This window comes from Eschrichtius robustus, chromosome 10 (genome assembly GCF_028021215.1).
Source record: "Eschrichtius robustus isolate mEscRob2 chromosome 10, mEscRob2.pri, whole genome shotgun sequence".
In the NCBI taxonomy this organism is placed as follows: domain Eukaryota; kingdom Metazoa; phylum Chordata; class Mammalia; order Artiodactyla; family Eschrichtiidae; genus Eschrichtius; species Eschrichtius robustus.
In genome coordinates, this window is record NC_090833.1 from 16,834,926 (window position 1) to 16,845,118 (window position 10,193).

Sequence of the window (10,193 nt, forward strand, 5' to 3'; positions counted from 1 at the left end):
TTTCTTAAATTTACCAAGGCTTGGTTTGTGACCCACGATATGATCTATCCTGGAGAATGTTCCATGGGCACTTGAGAAAAATGTGCATTCTGTTGTTTTTGGGTGGAATGTCCTATAAATATCAGTTAAGTCCATCTTGTTTAATGTATCATTTAAAGCTTGTGTTTCCTTATTTATTTTCATTTTGGATGATCTGTCCATTGGTGAAAGTGAGGTGTTAAAGTCCCCTACTACGATTGTGTTACTGTGTATTTCCCCTTTTATGGCTGTTAGTATTTGCCTTATGTATTGAGGTGCTCCTATGTTGGGTGCATAAATATTTAAAATTGTTATATCTTCTTCTTGAATTGATCCATTGATCATTATATAGTGTCCTTCTTTGTCTCTTGTAATAGTCTTTATTTTAAAGTCCATTTTAGCTGATATGAGTATTGCTACTCCAGCTTTCTTTTGATTTCCATTTGCATGGAATATCTCTTTCCATCCCCTCACTTTCAGTCTGTATGTGTCCCTAGGTCTGAAGTGGGTCTCTTGTAGACAGCATATATACGGGTCTTGTTTTTGTATCCATTCAGCCAGTCTGTGTCTTTTGGTGGGAGCATTTAATCCATTTACATTTAAGGTAATTATCGATATGTATGTTCCTATTCCCATTTTCTTAAATGTTTTGGGTTTGTTATTGTAGGTGTTTTCCTTCTCTTGTGTTTCTTGCCTAGAGAAGTTCCTTTAGCATTTGTTGTAAAGCTGGTTTGGTGGTGCTGAACTCTCTCAGCTTTTGCTTGTCTGTAAAGGTTTTAATTTCTCCATCAAATCTGAATGAGATCCTTGCTGGGTAGAGTAATCTTGGTTGTAGGTTTTTCTCCTTCATCACTTTAGATATGTTCTGCCACTCCCTCTGGCTAGCAGAGTTTCTGCTGAAAGATCAGCTGTTAACCTTATGGGGATTCCCTTGTGTGTTATTTGTTGTTTTTCCCTTGCTGCTTTTAATATGTTTTCTTTATATTTAATTTTTGATAGTTTGATTAATATGTGTCTTGGCATGTTTCTCCTTGGATTTATCCTGTATGGGACTCTCTGTGCTTCCAGGACTTGATTAACTATTTCCTTTCCCATATTAGGGAAGTTTTCAACTATAATCTCTTCAAATATTTTCTCAGTCCCTTTCTTTTTCTCTTCTTCTTCTGGGACCCCTATAATTCGAATGTTGGTGCATTTAATGTTGTCCCAGAGGTCTCTGAGTCTGTCCTCAGTTCTTTTCATTCTTTTTTCTTTATTCTGCTCTGCAGTAGTTATTTCCACTATTTTATCTTCCAGGTCACTTATCCGTTCTCCTGCCTCAGTTATTCTGCTATTGATCCCTTCTAGAGTATTTTTAATTTCATTCATTGTGTTTTTCATCATCGCTTGGTTCCTCTTTAGTTCTTCTAGGTCCTTGTTAAATGTTTCTTGCATTTTGTCTATTCTATTTCCAAGATTTTGGATCATCCTTACTATCATTATTCTGAATTCTTTTTCAGGTAGACTGCCTATTTCCTCTTCATTTGTTAGTTCTGGTGTGTTTTTACCTTGCTCCTTCATCTGCTGTGTGTTTTTCTGTCTTCTCATTTTGCTTATCTTACTGTGTTTGGGGTCTCCTTTTCGCAGGCTGCAGGTTCGTAGTTCCTGTTGTTTTTGGTATCTGTCCCCAGTGGCTAAGGTTGGTTCAGTGGGTTGTGTAGGCTTCCTGGTGGAGGAGACTAGTGCCTGTGTTCTGGTGGATGAGGCTGGGTCTTGTCTTTCTGGTGGGCAGGTCCACGTCTGGTGGTGTGTTTTGGGGTGTCTGTGGCCTTATTATGATTTTAGGCAGCCTCTCTGCTAATGGATGGGGCTGTGTTCCTGTCTTGCTAGTTGTTTGGCATAGGGTGTCCAGCACTCTAGCTTGCTGGTCATTGAGTGAAGCTGGGTCTTGGTGTTGAGATGGAAATCTCTGGGAGATTTTCGTCGTTTGGTATTACGTGGAGCTGGGAGGTCTCTTGTGGACCAGTGTCCTGAAGTTGGCTCTCCCACCTCAGAGGCACAGCCCTGATGCCTGGCTGGAGCACCAAGAGCCTTTCATCCACACGGTTCAGAATAAAAGGGAGAAAAAATAGAAAGAAAAAAAGAAAGAGGATAAAATAAAATAAAGTAAGATAAAATAAAATAAAGTTATTAAAATAAAAAAATTAAAGATAATTATTAAGAAAAAAAGAAAAAAAATTTTAAGTAAAAACAAAAACAAAAACGGACGGGCAGAACCCTAGGACAAATGGTGAAAGCAAAGCTATACAGACAAAATTTCACCCAGAAGCATACACATACACACTCACATAAAGAGGAAAAGGGGAAAAAATAATATATCTTGCTCCCAAAGTCCACCTCCTCAATTTGGGATGGTTCGTTGTCTATTCAGGTATTCCACAGATGCAGGCACATCACGTTGTTTGTGGAGCTTTAATCCGCTGCTTCTGAGGCTGCTAGGAGAAATTTCCCTTTCTCTTCTTTGTTTGCACAGCTCCTGGGTTTCAGCTTTGGATTTGGACCCGCCTCTGCGTGTAGGTCGCCTGAGGGCGTCTGTTCCCTGCCCAGACAGAACGGGGTTAAAGGAGAAGCTGCTTCGGGGGCTCTGGCTCACTCAGGCCAGGGGGAGGGAGGGGTACGGGTGCGGGGCGAGCCTGCGGCGGCAGCGGCCGGCATGACGTTGCACCAGCCTGAGGCGCGCCGTGCGTTCTCCCGGGGAAGTTGTCCCCGGATCACGGGACCCTGGCAGTGGCAGGCTGCACAGGCTCCCGAGAGGGGCGGTGTGGATAGTGACCTATGCTTGCACACAGGCTTCTTGGTGGCGGCTGCAGCAGCCTTAGCGTTTCATGCCCGTCTCTGGGGTCCGCGCTGATAGCCGCGGCTCGCGCCCGTCTCTGGAGCTCGTTTAGGCGGCGCTCTGAATCCCCTCTCCTCGCGCACCAGGAAACAAAGAGGCAAGAAAAAGTCTCTTGCCTGTTCGGCAGCTCCAGACCTTTTCCCGGACTCCCTCCCGGCTAGCTGTGGTGCACGAACCCCTTCAGGCTGTGTTCACGCCGCCAACCCCAGCCCTCTCCCTGGGATCTGACCTCCGAAGCCCGAGCCTCAGCTCCCAGCCCCCACCCACCCTGGCGGGTGAGCAGACAAGCCTCTCGGGCTGGTGAGTGCTGGTCAGCACCGCTCCTCTGTGCGGGCATCTCTCCGCTTTGCCCTCCGCACCCCTGTGGCTGCGCTCTCCTCCGTGGCTCCGAAGCTTCCCCCCTCCGCCACCTGCAGTCTCCGCCCGTGAAGGGCCTTCCTAGTGTGTGGAAACCTTTCCTCCTTCACAGCTCCCTCCCACTGGTGCAGGGCCCGTCCCTATTCTTTTGTCTCTGTTGTTTCTTTTTTCTTTTTCCCTACCGAGGTACATGGGGAGTTTCTTGCCTTTTGGGAAGTCTGACATCTTCTGCCAGCGTTCAGTGGGTGTTCTATAGGAGCAGTTCCATGTGCAGATGTATTTCTGATGTATCTGTGGGGAGGAAGGTGATCTCTGCGTCTTACTCTTCCGCCATCTTCTCCTCTCCTCCCTTGAACAAATTAATTAATAATTACTTTTTAGGTGGCAGCAACTGACTTTTTTTTTTTTTTTTCATTTTAAACCTAAATTGTTTTCCGTAATCTAGGGATAAATTATTCAAGTTGTAGAATATCCAGAAAGGTTCCTTTGGCTCCCTCATGTCTGTCCTATCTCTGTTAATTCATCTTTTTAAGCAGAGAATGAACAGATCAGGTAATTCAATCCAATCACGGGACTATTTTCTTAGCAGTTCTGGATAGTAAATAGATAAACTAACTCTCTTATTGGTGCCAGGATTGAACCTGCAGCCAGAAATAAAGTTCTTATATTTTCCAAAGACTTTCTTTCATTTCCCCCTTTTTCCTGTTTTCACCTGCTCTATCCTCCCTCCTACCCCACCCGTATGTAAGCCTAGAGAGAGTTTATTTCACTGAATGTTTCACGAGCCAAAACCAGCAACTCATTACCTGAGGACAGCAGGGACAGGGGGAAGCAGGGCACCAGGTGAGTGCAGGTGAAAAAAGGAGTCACGTAAGAGTACGCAGATCATCCATCTGGCCTGCAACACGACTTCCTGCTGTCTGAGATTTCTCTAGTCCAACTCTACATGCAGGGAGACAGCTAAAATGGATTAGTTCCTCTTCAAAAGCCGAGAGCAGGAAAACCCAGAGAGATAAAGTAACTGGCCCAAGGTCACCCAGCACTCCAGGTGGCCAAGTCCAGCTGTGAGACCTGAAACTGTCCCTTCAATCAGCAGGTCTCCCTAAGGCTGTTCTGGCACTTGGCTACTTGCTTGTAATTTTCCTGGCTCTGAATGGGAGGAGGATTATAAAAGAAAAACAAATTTAATAAAAATCAAACTCACCCAGACCCTGAAGGGATGGACAAACCAAAAGAGATTGTTTATTAGAGCATGAGATGGCACAGAAAGTGAAAGCACTTATTAGTTACTGGTTTACACTTACCTGAGTCTTTCCCAGAGCTGCCCAAGGCTCTTGCTGACTTAATTTTAAAGTTCTAAATTCTCTCATGGACCTCTATGAGCCTGGGAGTATCCAAAACACATAGCAAAATAGTGCTGCAAAGATTGTGGGAACAAAGTCTGTTGTGGAATGTTAGGCATGCTATTTGGATGTGGGAGCTGAACATCTTCCCCCATCCAAGCCTGGAGGGGGGTCCATGGTCCAGGCCAGGTCAGTGAGAGACACCTTAGCTTCTGTCATCCTGGCCACTGCGATTGGTTCAAAGACAAGCACATGACCCACACCAAGCTAATGAGAACACTCCTGGGACATTTTAGAATTATCTACAAGGATGCTTTCTCCTCTGTGGGATTTTGAACTGTAAGGACCATGCAGGCTTGGAGCTCTGAGGTGAAATCCCAAGGTTCACAAAAGCTCACTGCAGGATGTAGAGATGGGCTTCAACCAGGCTAAAGAAACAACATCGGGGATTTGGGATTCTGAAGTAATACGTAAGTGCTTTCTCTATAGAGCTGTAGATCCTGCACCACCCGTCTCACGCACACACACACACACACACACACACACACACACTCTCACTCTCCCAGAAGTGCCCATCTTCCTTGTCAGTGGCAGAGGCGCCTGCTCCACTCTCCTGAGGATGTGGCTCTGGCAGTACCTCTCCACGCTTTTCATCCTGCATCCCTTCTGGTCAGTGCCCTTGTCTTCATGCTGCTGCCTCTGACCTCTTCTCAAAAGCTCTTCTGTCCTCACAGTCCTCATCACTGCCCCTGACCTTCTACCACCCTCTACGTCTGCTTCTCACATCCCCCAGGAAGGCAACCTCTTTTCAGGTCCTTTTGGGTACTGGCGCCATTCCTTACACCCTGTCCCTGTCTTTAACTGCTTCTCCCACAGAGTGGTAATGCCTTCTCCCCACTCAAGGTGGAGGTCACCAAGCACAGCCCGGAGGAGTCAGATCAGGCTTCCAGCTGAAAGTGACTTACAAGCTGAGCCCTGACAATTGAGTGATAATTGGCCGCTGAAGGATAAGGGGAGTAGCAGAGCGTCCCCGATGAAGGGGACAGAAGGTTGTGAGACCTTGAGCGGGGAGAGCTCTAAGTGTTCCCCACATCGAGATTGATAGATCATAAACGAGGAGAGGCTGAAGTTCCAAATAAGGAGCGGATTTTGAGGGTCACGCTACAGTGGCTGGCTTTTATCTTCAGGGGAATGGGAGCCGCTAAAGTACATGTAGACAGAGCCTTCCGCTGACTCGCCCAGCTCACTTTGGGCTGTCATCTCTAGTCCCCATCCGGCAACCTTCCTCTTCTTTCTTAGCTACCCTTTCCTGTCGCTACCTGTCAATACACCCTGGGTCTTTTTCTTATCTCTTGCACTTTTCACTGTCTCTCAGGTCCTACCAAATTAGCTCTGTGTCTTATGAAGTCTTATGAATTCTGGTCTAGACTGTTTGATCAATCACCACCTTTTGGAATCTTTTGGAGCCTGACAATCTCTCAGGGTCTTTTCAGAGCCTCTTAGGACAAGTCACAGGCTATCATGACTTTTCATGTCCTATCAGTGACTCTTTTGGCTTCTCAGGGCCTGTCAGGGTCTGTCACACATCTAGGTGTCTTTTGGGGGCTGCACTTAACCTCTGAGGTGTCACCACCCTCCATTTTGGACTGTAACCCTTTGGTTGGTAAGTCTGTTTCTGCTCTCAGAGGCTGGTGTGGTGTTCCCTCATCCATGAATCAGTTAGAACTGACTCCCTTCCTCTGTCCATAGAAGATGGAGCTCCAAGAAATTAGAAAAAGTCACGCATTTCCCAGGACAACCCTCCAGGCACTGAATGTTCTTTGCAACCTACCATAGGGCAGGTTTCATCGCCCATTGGGTTAGGTGTATGTCAATCATAACATCTTGGCCAATGAGCTGTTAAGAAATGTGGAGGCTGAACTCCTAGGACAGAACCTGAAAGCTCATTGGACAGGTGAAAGTTAGCAGGAGTATTTTTCTCGGAGACTTTGCCAAGAGGCAATATGAGATTACTTTGCAGTGGGTCAGGAAGCCACCCTTCACCCAGGGAAATTGAGACCCAGAGGAGCTTCAGTGGGGGCAGTATTTAGTGATACCTTCTGGGCACAGATCCAGTGTGGGGAGCCAGGAGCACAGAGATAACCACCAAGTCCTGTGGTAGGATTGGGGTGGAGTCAGGGAGCTACAGAAGGGAAGACAGGAAAGACACACAAACATTCAGTCAACCCTTGTTTTAAGGCTGCTCTAGAGAGACAGCAGAGATAAGATAGACACAGTCCAGTCTTCATGGGGGTACAACTGCAGGGGGAGATAGACATGCTGAGTGAGGAGACAGAAGACTGAAATGGAATCCTAGGAGGGGCCACGTCTGTTTACTACAATGGAGAGCCACTGACAGTTTAAACAGGGAAGTGACTTTGGAAGGACATTCTGGCTGCGTTGTAGAAAATTGATAGTAGAGGTCAAGAAGGGAGCCAGGGAAACTGAAAGAGCTGTTGTGGGTGGAGGCTAGAGATGATAACCCTAAGTGAGGTGGATGCCTTAAACCTCAGCTGTCTGCTGCCCACTTTCTGTAAATCGTTTTTTTCCTATCTTCTGTCTAATGGGCTGTGGTGAGAAAGTAATTCTGCACTCTTATTTCCTCATGGCTGCAAGGGAAGTATCCTTAAAAATATTAACAATAAACTGTATTTTTTTAAAGATTTTTTTTTTTGATATGGACCATTTTTAAAGTCTTTATTGAATTTGTTACAATATTGCTTCTGTTTTATGTTTTGTTTCTTTTGGCCACGAGGCATGTGGGATCTTAGCTCCCCGACCAGCGATTGAACCCGCACCCCCTGCGTTGAAAGGCGAAGTCTTAACCACTGGACCGCCAGGGAAGTCCCCAATAAACTGTATTGATTATATTATTTTATCCTCATGATGACACATAAGATATATACTTCATTTTCCCCATTTTAAAGATGAGGACACTAAGACATAATGGGTTTCAGTACTTCCCTAGTGTTATACAGCTAGTAATAGCAGTTCTGAGATTTAAAACAGGTCTTCTGACAGTAAGTACCATACTCTTAACATTACAAAAGTAATCTCAACACTGAGAAAGAGATCCTGTTTTTTTTTTTTTAATTATTATTTCCTTTACAAAATTGTTAAAGAATAGTATGTATTATTTGATAATATTTTATTTTCTCTTCACATTAGAAGAATACATGTTCTATAACAGAATTTAATAAATTTGCCTGATCATTAAACTCACCTGGGGCACTTGATAAAAATTCATATTTCCAATTCCCTCTCATGGATATTTTGATTCATTAAGTCTAGGGTGGAGCCTATGCTTTTATAAATCATCCCAGGAGAATCCTATGATCAGATAAGTTTGTCAAACATTCTATATAAGATGCTTTTTATTGGCTGTATATGATTTAATCATGTAGATATTTCACAATTTAATTTACAGTTCTCTACTGGTAGATTGTGTGTTTTAATGACATTTTAATACTGAAACAACACTGTGATGGTAGAGAAGTGCACGGCTCTGATTATTTCGTTAGAGAACCATGGCATTTAAACCAATCTCTCCAGCTCTGTCATTGAGTTTCATATGCTTGGGAACGTAGCACAAGTGCTTCTCTACTGCAAATAATTCTAAGAATATAGTCATTCAGGGGGTGAGATGCAGGCTACAGACTGGGGAAAAAGAGGCACATAAAGCATAAATGTATAAATTTAATTGTTTGACTTTGTCTTAACATTTGTCAATTTACATACATTAAACACCCATTAACATTATACTAGGTACTTTCCTGTGTATCACATTTTATCATCTCTGCAATCCCACAGGAGAATATTATCCTTATTTTACAGATGAGTAAAATAGAGTTTAAAAATGTTAAACCTTCCTAGCTAGTAGTAATATATATATATATATATATATATATATATATATATATATATATATATATACACACACACACACACACATATACACACGTATGTATACATATCTTTGACATGTATATATATATATATACAGTATATACATACTGTATATATACATACATAAGGCGTACTATGGGTCAGTACTAAGTATGCAACTATTTTATATGATTTAATCTTTAAGACAACAATATCATTAGGTGTGTGTTATTATTATTATATCAAAGACAGAGTCACTACTGTTGTCCTTTTTTTTTCAGATGAGGAAATAAAAGCTCAGAGTGGTTGAAGATTTTGTTTACAGTAACCAAACCTAACCTAACCTAACCTAACCTGAGAGGCAGTTGTAGTATTAGGACCCAGATATACCTCATTCCTAGACCATTTCTGTTTTCCAAAACACTATAAATGCCTTGAATTCAGCTATCATCAAATTCTTTTTTTCTTTTGGCCGTACCACACTGCTTGAGGAATCCTAGTTCCCTGACCAGAGATCGAACCCAGCCCCCTGCAGTGGAAGCCTGGAGTCCTAACCACTGGACCACCAGGGAATTCCCAAATTCTTATTTTCAGTTTTAAAAAATATTCCCCATACCTTCCCTAAAACTCTCGTAAAATTTTTAACTTAAGGAAGTCAAGGAGCCTTCAGCAGGCTTGTATTTCTAGAAAATGAGAGATGCTGAGGCTGAAAAGCAGATGAGAGGTGGACAGGTGGCAAAGGAACTGTATGGGTTTAATCTTAATTTTAGTGGGAAAATAAATCAGATTATCTTCACTCCTGCTCTACTGCTCTCAACGGAGTGGTCCGGAGGGAGCGTAGAGAGAGCACAGACTTGGCACCAAGAGGAAGAGATTCAGATCTCAACTTAATACCTGCATGAACTTGAACTGCTCATGACCTCTCTCTGAGCTTCCGTTTCTTTATTTGTAAAGCAAGGCAAAATCTAATCAGTGGATGGTTGTGATAATTAAATGTGATAATGTGACTAAAAGGCTAAGCGCATTTGAGTTCATAGTGTACTTTTATAATTAGATCGCTCCTTGCCTTCCCCAAAAGCTCCTCCTCAGAGTCCATCTGCCTTGGCTCTCCCAGGAGACTGCTTTCAAGGAAGCCCACTGGGGTACATGGGATGGTTTCTGAGGAGGGTTCATTAGGCAGAAGAGTGGGTACCAATCCCAGAACAGGAAGACCCCCTTAGTTTTCAGCTCTTATTTTTTTTTTAATTAATTAATTAATTAATTAATTAATTATTTTTGGGTGTGTTGGGTCTTCGTTTCTGTGCGAGGGCTTTCTCTAGTTGCGGCGAGAGGGGGCCACTCTTCATCGCGGTGCGCGGGCCTCTCACTATCGCGGCCTCTCTTGTTTCGGAGCACAGGCTCCAGACGCGCAGGCTCAGTAGTTGTGGCTCACGGGCCCAGTTGCTCCGCAGCATGTGGGATCTTCCCAAACCAGGGCTCGAACCCGTGTCCCCTGCATTGGCAGGCAGATTCTCAACCACTGCGCCACTAAGGAAGCCCTCAGCTCATATTTTATAGACAGTATTGAAAAAAAATCTGAGCTTGTAACAGGGAGACCAATTCCAGCATTGTGATTTCATCACTGATACTGACTAAAGAATTCTGGTTAAGTCACTTTGGATACAGATGGTATTGTT